The following is a 21,343-nucleotide window of genomic DNA, read 5'->3' as shown; positions in this document are numbered from 1 at the left end:
CAATAAAGTAAACTAAAATAGAAACAGTTACAGAGTAACTTAATACAACTTTCTTCTTTATACCTAGATATTATTTTTTTTTTAAAAAAACGGGAAATGTGCGAGTAGGGCTCGCGTACTATGGGTTCCACACATATTATTACCTATATTATTAAAAAAGGGAAAAGTTTTTTTATTTCTTCGTCATAAATCGAAAATATATCATCATAGAAATACATAAAATATGTTTAAGCTTGTGCCAATGAAGCCCTTTCATACAATACTAGCTGACCCGGCAAACGTTGTTTTGCCATATAAAGTATAATTCACGCGATAGTTTTATAAGTAATAAAATATTGCCTATATTATAGCCTGTACATCATTTTGTTCTATTGTCAATAGTTTTTGCAGCGCACGCAAAAATAGGTTTTCGATTTTACACCTTGTGTTACAAAATAGCAATTTTATTACGGATCCCTAATTTTGAAAAAAAAAACATAGCCTATAGATTCCTCGATAAATGGACTACCCAACACTGAAAGAATCATTCAATTCGGACCAGTAGTACCAGAGATTAGCGCGTTCAAACAAACAAACAAACAAACACTGCAGCTTTATAATATTAGTATAGATAAGATTTATTTCAAAAATTCAACCCTGTTTTTTATTATTTAATAACAATCTAGTTTTCAGACTTTTTCCAAGGGAATTCTCTTCGCACTGAAATTAGAAAGGCTCAAACTCTCCAATCCTTTGAAAAACATGCTCTTTAATTATTATTTATCACTGTGACAAATACACTAGTTCTTTTTTTGGTATTATTTACTGTATGTGTATGTTAAAATTAAGTATATCGATAACACCACCTACTTTTATTTTATCAACTAAAACTAATTCAGTACAGGTTGCCTGGAAGAAATCGCTCTTAAGTGATAACGCCGCCTATTTATAACCTAGGTCCTAAAGAATCATTAAGAGAAAAATTTAAAGAAATAAACATTTTGACTGTTGCTTCTCAATACATTTTTGATAATGTTTTGTATGTTCATAAGCACATTGAGGAATTTTCTAGAAACTGTGACATTCATAATGTTAACACGAGGAACAAATATAAACTTGTTATGCCTACTACTAGGTTGGGTCGAGTTAGTAAGTCTTTTGTTGGGCGATGTATATGCTTCTACAATATGATCCCAGAAAATGTACAAAACAAATGTGTTACGAAATTTAAAAGAATTGTTAAAAAACGTGTGTGAGGGAAAGGTTGTTATAGCATAAACGATTTTCTTAATGACACCACGGACTGGGAATAAAGCGAACACCCTCAGGCTCTTTAATTATAAATGTTTATTGTACGATATTACATTGTAATCCATATTTTATATAAAAAAAAAGCCCACTGAGTTTCTTGCGCCCATTCTTCTCAGGTCTGAGGCAGTCTCTTTTGAATGGGTGGTAGATTTTGACGTTCAATAAGTGATTATAAATCCTATTTTGAATAAAAATATTTGAATTTGAATTTTGAATTTGAATTGCTTGTTATGTATTCTTAATTTTTGTTAAATATTTAATTATTTTATGGTGTACAATACAGATATATTTCATTTCATTTCACTTATAGTATAAGATGGTATTATTTGCCAAATTTCATAGTTCTAGGTCTTGCAGGAAATATCCTATTAATTTTGATTCCATTGAGAGTGTCAATACGTTTTTTGCAGCATAAAAGGCCGTACCTTTAGAAATTCATTTTTTAAGAGACTTAAGTATGTCGTTTTAATTTCAATTCGATACCTCTACGTGTTCCTGTAATAAGGGTGTAGACAGACGGCAAGGTGATCATGTAAAGGTTCCGTTTGTTCCTTTTGAGGTACGGGACCCCCGAAATATGCGTACTCAATTTCTTAAGTCATGATACCTTCGTAAGCCGATTATGTGTCGAATGGAAAGTTGCTTACATCTTAAATAGAAAGTAATGAAATATATATATCTATAAAACCCCATTATTCATAATAGTCTGCTAACTTAAAGCATTGCTAATTCTCACTCTGTCTTCTTCTATTGACCTAAGTCAGAATGAGAAAAAACACTCCTTAGCGGCTGTTTTAAGTTAGCGTACCATTATGAATAAGGAGGCAACCCCCTTATTCATAAATATAACTAATTCTTAATTTGTTTGTGAATACTGAATTAGGTAAGTCAGCTTAACTTTTTCGCAATCATTTTGCTTTCACTTTTATTCATTTTTATCGTTACCGTGATACAGCGAACTTCCGATGTAGATATTTTTAAAAGGAAGGGGAGGACATAATTGCAAATTTTACCAGAGTAAATTATACACTTTTTAATTATATTAGGGGTTAAAGTATGAAATGTTTTTTATTTTAATTTAACTTATTTATCTAATCAAAATAACTACCATTGTTATCTATACATTGCTGCTGTCTAATATGAAGGTCATTAGTTGTGCCTTTGCGATAGAAATGTGATCTAGATTCGACAAACTGTGTGATTGTGATAGCATTTTGAACCGACTTCAAAAAAGCAGGAAGTTCTCAATTCGTCGGTATGTGTTTTTTTATGTTTGTTACCTCAAAACTTTCGACTGGGTGAACCGATTTTGATAATTCTCTTTTTATTTGAAAGTTGGTGCTTCCCGTGTGGTTCAGATGTGACGATGGAATCCAGGAGAAAACCAAAAAGTTTAAAATTTGCTATACATACGTATAGCAAAGTGGATGATAAATTTATGATCAACTCAATATCGCGCCAACCGATTTCGATGATTCTTTTTTTATTGGAAAGGATATACTTCAAAGATAGTTTGGTGAGAGTTTGGTTAGGTTCTGATTACGGAATCCATGACAAAGTATACATAGGAACCATGACAAAGTTTCACTCAAGAATCTAAAACCATGAAGGTTCTATGTCAATTTGAAGTGCCTATTACAATTCAAGGCAATTCCATACTTTAACCCCTATTATGTTATTATTGTATGTATGTAGAACAAAAATTTCTTGTTTGTTAACAGATGGCTGGTCCATGCGTCATGATCGTGAATGAGCCTGCGGTAACGGTTCAGGGATTTTTATTTCTAAATTGATAATATACTATTTTAAGTTATTACTTTACATATTTAATTGCTTACATAATTCCTCTATTTATTTACATTGTATGCGAATAGATTCATCTTCTTCACTCCTTACACTTTTGAGTTTAATTTGTTTATCACTTTACATACATTGTTACAAAATACAATGTAAAATGCTGAGACTGTAAGCATAGATTAAAAAGAGTGGCAATGAGTTTCTTGCTACTTCTTCTCATTAAGGCTCAACTTTTCCGATATGGTGGTAAAATCTTTGACATTCATAAGTGTCATTTTGACATTATTGAATAAATAAGTTTTCTTTCCTTCTTTCTTTTTTACTTTTTCACTTCTTCACAGATGTCGGGTTATTCAGTTAAATATATAATTAATCTTTTTTTTATGAAAATAAGTGACGAGACGAGCAGGACGTTCAGCTGATGGTATTTGATACGCCGTTACACTTACAATGCAATGCCGCTCAAGATTATTGAAAAATCCAAAAATCTGAGCCGCACTACAACTGCGCTCGTCACCTTGAGACACAAGATGTCAAGTCACATTTGCAAAATAATTTCACTAGCTACGACGCCCTTCAGACCGAAACAGTAATACATTACTAATTCACGGCAGAAATACGCGCCGCATAATCTAGTCGGCACCCTGTGCAAAGGAGCCTCCCACTGGTTCGTCTGACACATTTTTTTTTTTCAATTTACTAATTATCTTTCTTTTTTTTATTACCAACCTCGTCTTCATGCAGTTTTTACATCTTGAAAGCGTTTTTCATAACAATAGACACATATCTATTGGGCGAGTCAGTTATAATATATAATTAATCATCATCTAAATAATAATATTTAAAAATATAAATAAAAATATGTTACGGCTTAAAAATAAATTAATGAATAATTGTTGCTGCAGTGTAGTCACGGCTTTATAATTACAAATTGTGAGTGACGGTCTGCGCATGCGCATTGCGCCGCTCGATCGCGTAATTCACTAAAGTACTTGTACTATTGTATTCAGTATTGTGTCTTTAGTTGATATTCATAAGTGTAGTGTAGGTAACTTATTTATGTTTTTTTAACGTTTTTTTTCCACTTTACTTTGTTAATATTTATAGTTAAGGCGACACTAAATGCCAGCGGCCTTGAGCGATATGAGTTCACGGCTGCCGGCCCGCCATCTATGTAACAAAGCCAATACTTTCAAAATTCTTGCGTGGAAAACAGTTTAAATGCTTCCGTTATTCACTACTAATCAGAATAAATTAACACACACAAAAAAGTACAAGCTATAAGAATAACTTTTCTGAGAGAAGTACCAAAAAAATGCGTCACGCCATGCCAAAACCTTGTTTAACTTCAAAGAAAAGTGGTAGTTCCAAAAGGCTCGGCAGTTTTAACTATAACCAACAGCAATCATAAGCAACCTAAAAATATGACTTAAGGATATGTGTAACAGGATTAAGTAGTGTTCATAGCGCCAAATGCTATACTTTCACCATAAAACATGTCTAAAAACACCATGTTTGCGTGTTTTCTGCTCACTCTACGCCTATATTCTCACGGCTCACATATTATATAGTAATTAGAATATATTATTTTCTCTATAAGTAAATATTGTAATATTCTTCTGAGAAATAATGTTCTTAAATCGTAATCATATTGGTTCATCCGACACAAAACTATTTCCGTAAATTATGATATTGTTATCATTGTGTTGCCTTCAATGGCGTGTTATCGCCCTAAAACTCACAAGTTTCCGCGTTTAATTATTCCAGATTCTATTTATCAGTTTCATAATAATAATTATACTATTTAACCTTCGTTTTGTGACGATTATACTCCACGATAACAATACGGAACGGGTTATTAGATTAATGATTGGTCTCCGCTGCGCTCCAACTAGATACCGCACTACCTAAGAACAATAGCTTTTTTACTACGGCAACTATTAAATGCTTGTGTGCGTAGTATCTTGAGACTCAAAGGCATCTTTCAAATTATGTAACATACGCTTCGTGTTATTTCACATTGAAATTAATAAAATACAAAATACTTATTGATGATATGTGATCCCAGTGTCTTTCTTATTTCTTTTAGTATTATTTTTACAAAGTTTTATAACGCAACCCGGCATTTTTCTTTCAATTATTAGCAAAGTTTAACAGAACATGTGGCACGTCAACGTCACACATTGTTCGAGACTGGCTCGAGTACGCCCCCTTGGGCGAAGTATTAGCTGCCGCGCATTGCGACTACGCCTGCGGTATCTAGTTGGAGCGGAGACCAGCCCATAATCTAAGTTTTTGTTATTGTTTTTCAAGTCATATTTATTTTTAGCGCGTTAGGGATAAATATTCAGAGTGAATTATTACGATAATTTGCGTGTCGGTATGACACGCAAATTCAACACCCTGACGTTAGTTGCTTAACTAGACCATTTGTATCATACTTCAGTATAAACCTCTTGTAACTCATAATATTATGTCTACTGTAAAATGGACGAGAGTTTGATAAATTTCAACATTTATAAGTTGTAAAATAAAAATTATTTTCATTTCTCTCTCCAATTGTATAAAAATAGTTTTATGATATTTAATTACAAGTTATTTAAATAAATAATAATGGGATAATAATATTTTCATTACTTGTATTCAATACTTTCATTTTTACAATGTTGTTCTATTTTTTTTTATAAAAATAAGCGATGATACGAACAGGACGTTCAGCTTATGGCAATTGATACGCCCTGCCCATTACAATGCAGTGTCGCTCAGGATTCTTGAAAAACCTCAAAAATTCTGAGCGGCACTACAATTGCACTCGTCACCTTGAGACATAAGATGTTAAGTCTCCTTTGCCCAGTAATTTCACTAGCTACGGCGTCATTCAGACCGAAACACAATAATGTTTACACATAACTGCTTCAAGACAGAAATAGACGGCGTTGTAGTACCTATAATTTAGCCGGCACCCTGTGCAAAGGAGCCTCCCACTGGTAAACTGGTTCTTTCTACAAACATAAAATAGCACGAGGTAGATATTATTTATTTTTAAGGATTTTTGACTTTTTAATAAATTACATAGATAGCAAAGAAATAAACCGTACTAAACCGATTGACTAAACAAAACCATTATATTACGTTATTCAAAAGAATTGTTAAAAAACGTTTGTGTGGTAAAGGTTACTATAACAAAAATGACTTTCTTAATGATACCACAGATTGGGAATTGAGCGATCGCCCTTAGGCTATTAAATAATAAATTTAATTGTACAATATTACTTTGTTACCATATTTTTATGAAAAAAAGCCTGCTGAGTTTCTTGCGCCCGTTCTTCTCAGGACTGAGGCATTCTTTTGGAATGGGTGATAGTTTTTGACTTTCAATAAATGATTTTATATCTTATTTTGAATTAATATATTTGAATATAATGATCCTCAATAACCCTTTCGTACAATTTCAGTTAAAGGTAGAACAAAACCAATTAACGGCCGTTCACAATATACTATCTACAGATAGAGATAAATTACTACCTTCTACTGTCAGTAATTAGCTGTCAATATTCTGAAGCTGTCCCAATATACCTGATAAGTACAGTCGTGCTATAAAGCTTCCATTGAAAATAAGATCATTTTATGTTTTTGTTTATATCGCTAGCTGTTGATGTCAGACCCATACCGTTAATATACTTTTATGTTGTTTTAGAACTGCAGCGGACAAATACTCTTAGTCCCAATTTCACCAATGACACTTCAAACTGAGTTTTATAAAACTTGGTTACGTAAACAAGTTTAAATATCAGTTTTGATGTTGATTAAGCACAAATTGATATCACCCTTAATACCATGTGTTGACGTAAACTTAGTTTACATGTCATAAACAATAGAATAGAATGTATCAAACACCTGTCAAAACTGTCATCAATAAGTATGAACAAAATCAGAATAGTTAAATGTCATTGTTTCAATAGGATAACAATAGTGACAGCTCTTGGGCGCGATCAAATATGTTGTACGTGAACAATTCGGCGGTCAGTATCTAAACGCGTTTAGGCTATAGCTGCGTTTAGTTTGTGTTGGTGAAATTAAAAATTAGCAGTGGGAGGCTTCTTTGCACAGGACGCCGGCTAGATTATGGGTACCACAACGGCGCCTATTACTGCCGTGAAACAGTAATGTGTAAGCTTTATTGTGTTTTGGTCTGAAGGGCCCCATATCTAGCGAAATCATTGGGTAAATGAGAGTTAACATCTTATTTCTCAAGGTGACGAGCGCAATTGTAGTGCCGCTCAGAATTTTTGGGTTTTTCAATAATCTTGAGTGGCACTGCATTGTAATGGGCATGGCGTATATCAATTACCATCAGCTGAACGTCCTGCTCGTCTCTTCCCTTATTTTCGTAAAAATAAAAGGGATCAAATACTTGTCATAACCGTCATCGATAAGTATGAACAGTAAAAAAATCAATTAAATGCCATTGTTTCTATAATGTTAACGACAGTGGCAACTCTTGGACGCAATCAAATATTAAGTGGAACGTGAAAAATTCGGCCGTCAGTATCCAAACGCGTTTAGGCCATAACTGCGATTAGTTAATGTTGGTGAAATAAGAATTGAATCTGTAAACTCGTTTACACTGATCGTAAACTAAGTCAAACTGTTCTAATCGCGTTCTACATCATTGGTGAAACCGGCGCTTATTGTGAAGTAAACACGAAGGATAAGTTAACGAACTCTTTGGGGTTTTGTACCTAGAAACCTGTTTGATATTATGTAACCCTATCAGGATAATGCGTTTGAGGAAACAGATACCTGACGTGTCGATTAAAGGTACTCGTAAGGGAACAAACTATTCGTGTCAGTTTGCTGAGGAATATTTTTTTATTTAATAAATGATTTTGAAAGGGGCTAAATAAACACATTTGTTATAATATTAAGAGCATTTATTTATTTAATTCAGAGACATCTCCATATATATTAGTAAATGTATTAGTAACAATATTATTATGAACTACGTTAGTATTATAAGTGAAATATATTTATAAACCTAGAGGTAACTGTATCCAGTGTTTCTGGAAGGAACAGTCAGCTCTGGCAGCAATCATCTTTAGGATGCTGTTACTGCTTACACGTAGACGCTGCAACATGGAGAGCCGCTTTTTTGCGCATTATGGCATGGAAACCATCCACAGATGCCTCAGCAAACATTCCAGAAGCGCTACAACACCATGGTAGCCCCAACAGCCTCCTAAACGCATTATTATATGTGACACGTAGAACGCTATAAGCGAGTTCGAAACGAGTAGATATTGACACAGACACAATTAAAAAAAAATTGATATTTTATATTTCATTACATACATATAAATTCTTTCACTGTGGGGAAGCTACACTATTCCCGGGTGACAAAGGCTATATAATAATTTCATGAAAATTAGGGTACCTCACTTAAACTCCAATAATTTAAACAAAAAAAAATACCCATAATATTATACAAATGATTTAAATCTTCTTTAGTGTTAATTCCGCCAATATTTGTTAAACAAAAGAAACAATTCGACACGTGTTTCGCCTCTACACGAGGCATCAGGAAACATGTTTAACACTAAAGAAGACTTAAATCATTTGTATAATTATGGATTTCCGCAAAGTAACGCCTAATTCAATAAATTTACCCATAATATTCTTAATATCCCGTGCGCTGCTAAAAGTGTTCTTTTATTTAAAAAAAATTGTTGAAATGTCGCTACAACGTGCGGAGTAATGTGTGTACGTGTACGAAGTCGCGGGCATCAACTAGTCCCAAACAAATATACAAACTAGCATTAAAAACTATGCAGACTGTCTGTTCAGTTCAATTTGCCAGATATTTATATAATAATAGCAATCAATTGTGCATTACCACAGTTTATGGAAACAAACAGGAAACGATTCATTTATTTCCCATTCAACATTACCTTCAATTGATATTTAAATATTTTTAGTTTTTATTTTATAATGAAAATAAGGGTCGAGACGAGCAGGACTTTCGGCTGATGGTAATTGATACGCCCTGTCCATTACAATGCAGTGCAGGATTCTTGAAAAACCAATAAATTCTGAGCGGCACTACAATTGCGCTCTTCACCTTGAGACATAAGCTGTTAAGTATCATTTGCCCAGTAAATTCACTAGCTACGGCGCCCTCCGGCCCTAAACATAGCAATGCTCAGCAGCAGTACCAGTGGGAGGCTCCTTTGCACAGGATGCCGGCTAGATTATGGGTACCACAACGGCGCCTATTTATACCGTGAAGCAGTAATGTGTAAGCATTACTGTGTTTCGGTCTGAAGGGCGCCGTAGCTAGTGAAATTACTGGGCAATGGGACTTAACATCTTATGTCTCAAGGTGACGAACGCAGTTGTAGTGCCGCTCAGAATATTTGGGGTTTTTCAAGAATCCCGAGCGGCACTGCATTGTAATGGGCAAAGCGTATCAATTATCATCAGCTGGACGTCCGTCTCGACCCTTATTTTCATAAAAAAAAAACACACAATGAAGGGACGTCTCTACGCAACGCCAAGTGATCCAGCCGTTATACTTGCAGGTTGCTTGCTTGGTTTTCTAGCAAGGTAGGCATTGTGCATTTAACTAATCGAAGTTGTGCTTTGGAATAAGTAAAGATTACTTACTGTACGAATTTAGTATCTAGCGTAAGGAAACATTTTATGACTGAGTGTTCAATAGAACTTTTGTAATAAAATAACGGAACCAAATTAAACTAAACTAACTTTAACACTAGTGCTATATATATTAAGGTTCTATATAAAGGATATGCCTATATGATATGCACGCCCCTGATAGATATACCTATAGATATATAATCGTAGCTGACAGCTAACGACCGTTTACAACAACAACAGATTTGAATTTAGAATTACGTGTTGTTGGTGTAACTATCTTAATAAATAAATAAATCGAAACGCGAAAACTTAAAATGGCTGACCTAGATCCGATAGGAAAAACGACAGTATTAAGCAATAGGTAATATGTGGTAGTCGGGTCATTGCGCGTGTGTGCAACATGCATCGGTTTAACGATGAACCGGTTTTGTAATAACATGATTAATAATCGGATTTAAATATCGTTGAATGGCGATTTTGTAATAATTCTATTGAATAATTGTAATTATTGGAACTACGCATATACAAATACTTAATTAATGACAATTATCATATTTGAGTGTAACAATGTATTGTTTTAATGAAATATTAATGAGATCAGTTATTTAATTAAATTGGAAAAAAGTTTTTAAATACATTTGCGAAAATATATATATTCGACACAGTCAATAGAACTAATTTTTATTTATTTAAATTTTTAACCGACTTCGAACGGGAGGAGGTTCTCAATTCTATTGGTATTTTTTATATGTATGTACAACGCTGAGATTTATGATCCGATTTTCGTGATTTTTCCTTAGTTTGATGCGAAATGTTTTGACTTAGTTTGGCCCAGTAGTTTTCATTTTATGAATATTTTTGTTTACGTGGATTATGTTATTATTGTTTGTGAACAGCACATTGCTAGTTAAAAATAGTGACTTTGAGCGGGATAGCTTCGTCTAGAACCAAATAACCCTTGCGGGCAGACACCGACTTAAACCCTATCAGCAGGTAGCAAGTTGTATTAAATTAAATATTTATTATAAATAAATGCAGAAATGTTATTTCGCGCGAGCAAGTTTATTTTTTTTAAGAAAACAGTTACTTCCGTCAGAAAAAATATCGAGTTACCCTCAAGTCACGCCTAAAGAAGTTTTACTTCGAAAATATTTAGATTTTTGAAAATACTGAATAAGTAGATTATTTAAAATTAAAATGTTTAATACAATGACTTGTCTAAGACCGGAAACTGATATTTGTTTAAAGATATAGAAAGAAACGGATAATTGAATTGATTATTTTTACAATACCTACCTAATTACGAGATTACTATCAATTATAAACAAATCGAAGATAAGAAAAAGTATTACACTATTATATTGCCTTCATATTGCTATATGCGTCTGATTTTTAGGGTTCCGTAGCCAAATGGCAAAAAACGGAACTCTTATAGATTCGTCATGTCTGTCTGTCTGTCCGTGTGTGTCACATAATTATTTAGATGAGTTTTTCAAACTGTCTTTGTAGTGTTAGTTCCAAATAAAGATATTCCATCGGATTGTGTTATATTTTATAAAAAAAAAACTCCCAAATGATATTAAAATATTACCTATTTAAAAAATTAAGTGTATCGTAAAAAATAAATTAACATCTAAGGCCTATTATAAAGATTGAGAAGTGAAAGATTATTTGAACCATAAAGTTAGTTGGAATAAATGTTTCAAAATTTTGTTAATGAATATTGTTATAGACATTGGAGTGCTATTGTAACTTTTGTACTTCATCCAGACTTGCACTAAAAAACTTATAAAGTTTACAGTGAATCAAAAAATGAAAAAATGAATGAAAAATCTTTATTTTTTGACTTTGACTTTGAGATATACTCACTTACTAAATATTGTTATTTAGTCACTTTCGCAGTGCTTTTCTTCGCATCGTTCCGTATACGGTTAAATATAAAATATTGGATACAAGAGACATTACCTTAACACAATAAAAATACATTAAATTGACGGTTACCTTGGTACAAAAGTGTTTCATCCAATGAAGAGATAATATTTAAGTTATAAACATGTCAAGTTCAACGTCGAATGCTATTTAAGTTGCCTACTTAAATATCAACGAGAATGAGTTACTGCTGATTGTTCGGCGAAAATAAGGTTGATTTTAATAGTTTGTGTCAAAAACGCCGATTACTGAGTAAAAACGTAGTTCAGCAATGAGTTATATTAATACTTTTTTTGTCCCTTGAAGTTGTAAAAAAAAACAAACTCTTTAGAAGGCATAAAAGGCATTTATTTTGTCAAAATTGATTCCTTTAGAATTCTTTTTGATGTCATTTCTAATAACTACTAGACACTGCTACCGCTTCGGAAACAAATGGCACTCTGAGAGAGAAGAAGCGGCGCAAGAAACTCTCCCAGCATTCTTTTTTTATGCGCTCTTTTCAATAAAAATATACAATATTGTACAGTCATTTCTATCGCTATAAAATAATCACAATCTAGTCCCAGGCCGTCCAATCATTTAGATATTCAGCAGTGGAGTAATAGGATTTACGACAGAGCCATTTTTTTATAAAACATTTAAATTTATTTATAGATAATGCCTGAACAGTGGCTAGGACTTTATTATAGAAGTGTATACATTTACCCTTAAAGCTATTATGTATCTTATGAAGCCTACTAGAATTAGTTACAATCCAATCCATCAAATCCCTTATTTCTAGTGTTATATTGTGTCAAAAGCGCCGATTGCTGTGTAAAAACGTAGTTCAGCAATGAGTTATATTAACACTGTTTTTGTCCCTTGAAGTTGTAAAAAAACAAACTCTTTAATCAACTATTAGTACCAATTTTTCTAGAAGAAGTAGGGCGATGTCAGAGAGTACAGATTAGTGAAGAAAAGCATGAAATTCAAAAAAATTTAGTCAAAACAGGATAGAAAATCACTTATTGAAAGTCAAACATTACCACCCATTCCAAAAGTTATGCCTTTTTATATAAATATGGTTACAATGTAAAATCAGGCAATAAAATTTATGATTAGCCTGTGGGCGATCGCTCAGTTCCCAATCAGTGGTATCATTAAGAAAGTCATTTATGTTATAGTAACCTTTACCACACAAACGTTTTTTAACAATTCTTTTGAATTTCGTAATATTTGTTTTGAACATTATCTGGGTGCTTGTCTTAAAAGCATCATATACAACGCCATACAAACATCAGTGGAGTAGTAGTAGGCATTGTAAGTTTATGTCATCAAATACTGATATTATTTTAGATGTTTTACATTTCTCTAATGGAATTTTTTTTGGGCACATTCGTATTTCATGGGTTGAGAATCAACAAGTATAATTTTCTATAAGAAAGTTATATATGTATGATAATGGGCAGGGCAGGCCTGTAACAAGTAGCCGGCTATGTCCATTTAAAAAAAATCTTAAATATTTATACTCTTTCCATTTCTAGCATTAAACTGACATCTTTTTTTTTATCTGTAGCGGTAAACACGTTTATTTGTTACAGCCTCCTGACAGATTTGCTGACTGTAGAGTCTTTGTAATAGCAAATTTGTAATAAATACAAGAACTATGTTAAATCCTGCGTTCCGCCGCTAAAAACGTACAAAGTGGTTTCGACGCATAGTTCCCAAAATTTTAAATTGAGTTTATATTTAAAATTAATAATAAATTTCACTAAGTGAGTAGAACAGTCGTGTACTAGAACACCAAACACGTGAAACTGACTCCGTGTACGTGACACTCCTAAATAGTACCAACTTGCAATGGAATGAATCGGTACGACCGCAGACTCCGCTCTCCTTCATTACCGCACTCATTGTTACTCTATCTAATATTGTAGTAGAGTCACTATATGTTTCATTACACATATGGTAATTGGTTTGCGTTCATTGCCCTTCTGGTATGAAACCCAAAAATAGTTAGTTAATAGTAGTTCTTTTTTTCATGACAATAAGGGATGAGAGAGACAAGAAGTACATTCAGCTGATGGTAATTAATACGCCTTTCCACTACAACAACAATTGCACTCGTCACCTTGAACATAAGATGTTAAATCTCATTAGCCCCGTAAATTCATTAGCTGCGGCGCCCTTCAGACCGAAACAATAATGTTTACATATTAATGCTTCACGGCAGACAAAAGACACCGTTGTGGTACTCATAATCTAGCCGGCATCCGGCAAAGCAGCCAACCACTGGTAAATATGTCCTAAGCCGCCTTCTACGACACCCTTGGGCCTGGGAGTTCTCTATTATTTTTATGCACAGGTGCAAAGAAGCATAAGTTTCTTTGAAAGTCGACCTTTTACAACTGAAACAAATTTTGCCACCCGATGTTCAGTTTTTGTGCAAAACTATTGTAGAAAAGTGTGTCATTTGAATTTAATGAGTACAATAACATCGGCTATAAAAATTATCTGATATGACTAACGTGGACATTGAACTTATGAAATAGTTTAAACATTGCTGGAATCAATCGAATGCACGATATATATATCGTATCCATATTAGGTATGTCAGTACTCCAAGTATATTATATTTACTTAGAGTTCGCGTATTTAGATAACAGTAATTCAAATGATATCATATGATAAACTTTATCTATTATGAGTCAACATGTAATAAAGACTGACCTGAGATTACGATGTGAATATATCGCTGTGTAATCTTCGTGATTTAACATATTGGTGTAGATTGCAGATTTAGCATTAACGTTATGTACGTAATACTAGCGAGATTCACAATATGACCAGCATTGTATGGAGCTGGGCCATACAAATATTCTTGTGTCTCGGTAAATGTTAGCATAAAATAAAGCTTAATAATTCTTCTTTCATTCACAAATATATTTTTCTTCTTGGAGTTCCAGATTCTGAGAAAAGCTATTTTTACCTTCCGTAATCGGCAAGTGCCCCCGCGCCGCGGTATTTCAATGATCGGCGCGATTGTCGCAGCGGCCTGTCAATGCTTATTATTTTACGTGTATGATATGAGAGAATGTATAAGAAAGCTATTGAAACAAGCTATAAGACCATGAAAATAAACTATTTTATAAACAAAATGAGGCTCAGAACTTGGTCAGGGCGCAGTGGGTCACATTCGATCGAAAGTTAACCTTCCATGATCATATTACCACTCTGGCCAAGGAATCCTATAGAATTTTGGGCTTTGTTTTGAGGAATTCTGGGGATTTCACATCTGAACCAGTCATAAGGCTTTTATTTGGTGCTTTAGTGCGCAGCAAGCTAGAAACAGCTATGTGTGTGTGGAATCCGCATGAAAGTACTTATGTACTCCTTCTCGAAAAGGTACAAAAAGCTTTTCTTAGGTACCTTTACAAACGTACGCATGGATACTACCCCTATATGTATCACACAAAATTCTTCTGGGTACTTTAGTCTACAACTCCCTAAAGATTAGGCGAAAACGACAGCAGCACACAGTTATGTGCAGAGTTCTCAGAGGTGATATAGATGCGCCGAGTTTGCATGTTGAGCTATGTAGAATCTTGTACCGGAAAATTACTGTTCGAGGCGCAGGCATAGATTGTTCGCGAGTCCGACACATCGTACTGTGGCTCGCACCAACTCACCTATACCGAGGTCTCTCTCTGCTCGAAGCCAACCCTGCTTGTGATTTATTTGCAGATGGATGGCAGACGATCTTAACAGAGTGCTTGCGTTTTTGTGAGAGGAATGAATGAACGGTATTTGGATGTTTATTAATTCTTAGTTATTTACAGTAAACTTTGTATTTATTAACTTCATATTACGTAGTTAATTCATTATAAATAGCATTGGATGATTGACTTTAGCAACAATGATCACCGAAATTACTATTACGTAAATATATATGAACATAACATTATACAATGTTATTAATTAACGCGAAGTAAAGTTATTCGAAATTCAAAACTTTTTATCTTTATCTTACCTTTGTCACTACAGAACTACATGACAGGGTGAAGTAATTTTAAATTTGAATTAGGTAATATTACTTATGTTAATATTACATCGCGTTTTTAAATAAGACAGATTATATAGTGTATTGTTTTAAATTTAAATAATGTAATACTCTCGTTTGTATTCAAAATATATTATTATTAAAATCGAAATTGCTGTATAAGAAATACACTTAAATTGACGCGATAACTATGCTAAAGTACATAACAGAATGCCAAAGACAACATTAAACATTTTAGGTAACATAGGAACCCGGTTCACCTTACTACAGCCAAGTACCCGCGGAGAGCTAAGAGTTACGAAACTGTTTCTCAATCTGTGTCAAGTGATATCATAATATTTTAAAACATGTGATAATATTTTGAACTATTCCTTTAAATGTAATTTGGTAGTGAAATCTTGTTTATCGTTGGGCACTTTTGGGATGGGGAAAAACACTGATGAAGCGTGACTGTCACGCATTAAACACTTGACAGGATTCAAGCACTGAACAAGCGTGACAATCATGCATTTGACACTTGACAGGATGAAGCACTGAACGAGCTGGATGAGCACGCATTTGACACTTGACAGGATGAAGCACTGAACGAGCTGGATGAGCACGCATTTGACACTTCACAGGATGAAGCACTGAACGAGCTGGATGAGCACGCATTTGACACTTCACAGGATGAAGCACTGAACGAGCTGGATGAGCACGCTTTTGACACTCGACAGGATGAAGAACGAGCTGGATGTTCAAAAATTTGACACTTGACGGGATGAAGCACTGAACGAGCTGGATGAGCACGCATTTGACACTTGACAGGATGAAGCACTGAACGAGCTGGATGAGCACGCATTTGACACTTCACAGGATGAAGACCTGAACGAGCTGGATGAGCACGCACTTGACACTTCACAGGATGAAGCACTGAACGAGCTGGATGAGCACGCTTTTGACACTCGACAGGATGAAGAACGAGCTGGATGTTCAAAAATTTGACACTTGACGGGATGAATCACTGAACGAGCTGGATGGTCACGCATCTGACACTTGACGGGATGAAATACTGAACGAGCTGGATGAGCACGCATTTGACACTTGACAGAATGAAGCACTGAACGAACGTGACAATCACGCATTTGGTGGGAAGTTAACAATTATTGAATCAAATTTGTTCGTTCCGTAATTAATTAATATAATAATAATATATAGAATATTAATAATAAAATTGATTAAATCTATAAATAATGTTTTCTTATCAATTTATAGTTATATGTTTCTTCACAATGTTGATATCGTTTTGATTGATGTGTCTTCTATACCTACTCAATCATCTTGTATTTTTTTTTTATATCTTATTAACGTTATATATTTTTTTTTGGCTGCTTAGGTACCTAAGTAGTAAGATTTAAGTATTTTTGTTCCATAACATAGATTGTAATTAAAATAATTTTATAAAGCAGTGAAGCTGTAAATATTGATTTAAGTTTCTTGCCACTTCTTCTTATTATTGCTCAACCTTTTACGAAGTTGTGATAGACGATTAAAAATAGTACAAATTTTAACATATTTAAAACTTGACATATTAAAAATTAAATTCAAAGTCTGTTGACCTCGACGAATAAACCGATTTTGGTATGATTTGATTTTGTTATTATTTATAATGACCGTTTTTAAAGGGTATATCCTTCCTTCCAGGTCCCAGCAGTATACTGCCAGCAAAGGATATGGAAATGCTTCCATACATGCCTGGGCATAACAAGACGAAAGTAGCACCATTTAAAAGCATAAATTTAAATAACCCATAATAGAAAATTTGGCAAGATTTGTCAATCAAGGAGCTGAGCAATTGAAGAAATAAAAATAGAATTTACGAAATTGTAATAAAAAGTATAATGTGCTACAAATTTTAACATATTTAAAACTCGAGTGCGTTAACCTCAACGAATAAACTAATTTTGGTATGATTTGATTTTGTTACTATGTAAAATGACAGTTTTTAAGGGGTATAAAAATTCTGGGTTACTGTATGCCTATTTCTTACACGTACGCCACAAGTTATTTGATGGCAAACATTTATTATACATGAGAGAAACTTAATAGAGCTTACTCAAATAAAGATTTCGATCAGTAGTTAACGTTTCTTCTCCATCAACTGAGGTCATTAACTTCTTATAACAATTGACGACGATGACACATGGCGGGTTCTGTACACATTTGTTCACAGGAAACTTTGACAAAGGATTAAACAAAGACATTATTCGTTTTTAGGGTTCCGTAGTCAAATAGCAAAAAACGGAACCATTATTGTTTCGTCACGTAGCCACTTTTTTGCAAAACTATACTGTACTGTTGAAACTTGGTAAGTAGATATATTCTGTAAACTGCATTAACATTTTCACACAAAAATAAAAAAAAAACAATAAATTTTGGGGATTCCCCATACTTAGAACTGAAACTCAAAAAATTTTTATTCATTAAATCCATACGTGGGGTATCTATGGTTAGGTCTTTAAAAAGTGATATTAGGGTTTCTAATATCATTTTTTTTCTAAATAACGTATCAATACCAGCATATGAACGAGTGTTTAATTTGTTGTGAGTGTGTTTAAATTTTTTTTATGCGAAAATCCTGATACAATGAGCCCAATACAATGTTCTCATGTAAATCTGTTAATATAAATAACCAAATCTAAATAAAATTTGATTTTATTTGATTTATAAATAATCAAAATTATGCTCACGAAGTAGACCGACTCTTTGACTGAGACAAATTTAAAACAGAAATAAAAAAAAAATACTTTTTGAGATAGGTATGACTGACCACCGAACCACCTAATCAAGTAAATTAAATTCCCTAATGCTTGAAATTGCTACAATTGATTGTAAGAATTACTTCAATTTTTATTTGTAACTAGCTGACCCGACAGACGTTGTTCTGTATTTAATAAAAAAAATAATGTTTTTATATGAATTTGTCAATAATATATCATAACATCGACAATTACTTCGTAAAATATGTCGTACTGAAATTGTTTCACAGCAGAATAGAGTATAGAATATAGAAGATTATCATAATTTTTAAAAAAGTATCAGGTGCGAGCGTTGATCATAAAGCGAAGTATGCCTCAAAGAAAATGTAAGTAATAAAAAGCAGAGAACATGGTTCGACCGTACTACAATAACACCACACATTATAATATATAATATGTGGCCTGTGGATTTTGAGGTCATTACCCTTAATCTATGGTTCGTAATATTGCGTATTTTTAATAAAAATAAGGGACATGACGAGCCGGACGTTCAGCTGATAGTAATTGATACGCCCTACCCATTACAATACAGTGTCACTCAGGATACTTGAAAAACTCAAAAATTCTGAGCGGCACTACAATAATTGCGCTCGTCACCTTGAGACATGAGATGTTAAGTCTCATTTGCCCTGTAGTTTCACTAGCTACGGCGCCCTTCAGACCGAAACACAGTTATGTTTACACTTATCACTGGTAATTTTTATTGACAGTCAGTAAATTGTTATAATAGTACAGGATCTGAATTAAGAATATGAAGCGATATCTAACTAGATAGATAAATATCTGAATAAATAGAAAGTCTCTCACGTGCAATTGAAGTTAATGTTAAAAAAATATCACGACTGTGATTTTGGCTTGTCCGAACATTAATGTCAATACTATAGTTAATTATAACTTAAGCGCAAATAAAATTTTTAAATTCCCCATCATTCCCACGTATGGAAAAAAATTTACACGAGATCAAAAGTAAAAAAAACGGAGAGTCGTTTTGCTGAAAATCTTGAAATTATAATAACAGTACCCCAGACAAAAATTGTTGATCATAAAATAATCTTTAATAAAGTATCAATACTTTTTTACTACGACTTTAAGCTCGAGTAAAGTTTTTCCATACACGGGAATGATGGGGAACTTAAATATTTTATTCATAACTAGCTGACCCGACAGACGTTGTTCTGTATATAAAATTAAGTTTATTTTTTACCTCCTAAGAAAGTTAGTAAGATAAAAATTCTATTTCGTTATTCATTTTACACTATTCTTTCAATTTGATTTCTGAACGACGCGATGGAGGACACATCAATGAAAATCAAAATTGTTGTTTTTATTTAATTCCGAGTATTTTCATATTTATTTAACCTTTTAAACTTTCTCTGGACTTCCACAAAAATAGCCAAATCGGTTCAGCCGTTCTCGAGTTTAAGCGAGACTAACGAACAGCAATTCATTTATATATATATAGATTATGTTTTGAACAATTTTACTGATTTTCAGCTTCTTGTGATTTTATGCACCTTCCGATGTCTAGATTGACCGGACTAATTAAGTAGGTTAAGCAATTTTGTAATTATATGATTTAAAAGATGGGTTGGCTGTTTCTTATCAGTTCTTCTCCCCAAGTCAGAGCCCCTGTAGGAACTGATGTACCTTTATGATAAGTGTTGTTGCAATATGTTATGTTAATGTCACTCCCTATGGTAAATAAATATATTTCTAGTCTATTAACTTAAAAACAAAAAAAATTGTCAAGTTATTTATACATATAAATTAAATTTTAGAGTCTGTTTGTAATATTGAAATAACCGTTTTTCACTAACATATATATGAATATATATACGGTACACCAAAACAATAATTTTTCCAATTTTTGTCTGTCTGTCTGTCTGTTTTTTCCGGCTGATCTCTGAAATGGCTGGACCGATTATGACGGGACTGGCTGGACTTTTTTGGCAGGTAGCTGATGTAATAAGGAGACACTTAGGCTACGTTTATTTCAGAAAAATTCTTTTATTTTAGAAAAATAATGTAATGGTGCAATGTCCAAGAAAGGGTCTAACTCTAAAAATAATTAATATGGCGAAACACCGTTTGCTGGGTCAGCTAGTCGTTAATATAATCAATGGGTTTTGACACTTTCGTTTGGTACGTAATTTGTCTCTCGTAAGGAAATGTAATAAAAAAAGTGTTTTTTTTTTATTATAATAGTGACCTGTAGACTTGATAGAAAATTTTCAGCCAACCAATTCGCAATTATCGATATACAATACTCATAGCACATGAGTAAATTACCATTAAGTTACTCATGGGCTTATAGTCCCTAAAACGGATGTATCAAGGTTGCTTCCTACTCGGAACTTAGACTTTACTAAAAAATAACAAGAATATTCTACAATTCAATAAAAGATGCACATTACCACACTATTTCCTACATTATTAAAAATTAAGTAATACATGAGAGATATTTTATACAAAACAATTATTATTAGTGGAAACATTACCGTCAAATTTCATCCGACACGAACTAACTTTCACTTCAAACGTAAAATACTAGGTCTCGTGTTACGACACGCTTATGCACACACCTGACGACCGCTGCATGCGGCGATCGGAAGACAACTGACCGAGTGTACTTTTATTATGATTATCTTATAAAATATGCGGTGTTATAAATCTTAATTGTTAAGATTGATAATATTATAATAATAGTTCATTGCACTCCGCTTAAGCGCTTACAGAATCTGAATAAATGCTGTTGGTTTGTTGCAACTTTTGAAATTTCGCTTTCATCGCAATGTTATATACAGAGTAAGAGTTTTTTCATTTATTTATATGACCT

The 21,343-nt window shown here is 33.3% G+C and overlaps 1 protein-coding gene across 1 annotated transcript in view; it reads right to left on the bottom strand.

Annotated features, from left to right (window-relative positions):
• LOC126965408 (ATP-binding cassette sub-family G member 1-like) overlaps positions 1-21,122 on the bottom strand; it is a 93,907-nt gene extending 72,785 nt beyond the window's left edge. The window contains exon 1 of the mRNA XM_050809009.1: positions 21,006-21,122. The gene's annotated coding sequence lies outside the window, so the exon portion shown is untranslated. The remainder of the gene's footprint in view (positions 1-21,005) is intronic.
• Between the last annotated feature and the right edge of the window lie 221 nt (positions 21,123-21,343).

The sequence above is a fragment of the Leptidea sinapis genome, chromosome 7 (genome assembly GCF_905404315.1).
Source record: "Leptidea sinapis chromosome 7, ilLepSina1.1, whole genome shotgun sequence".
Classification (NCBI taxonomy): Eukaryota; Metazoa; Arthropoda; class Insecta; order Lepidoptera; family Pieridae; genus Leptidea; species Leptidea sinapis.
Note: the sequence above shows the minus strand (reverse complement) of the source record. Positions and strands in the feature narration are given on the sequence as shown.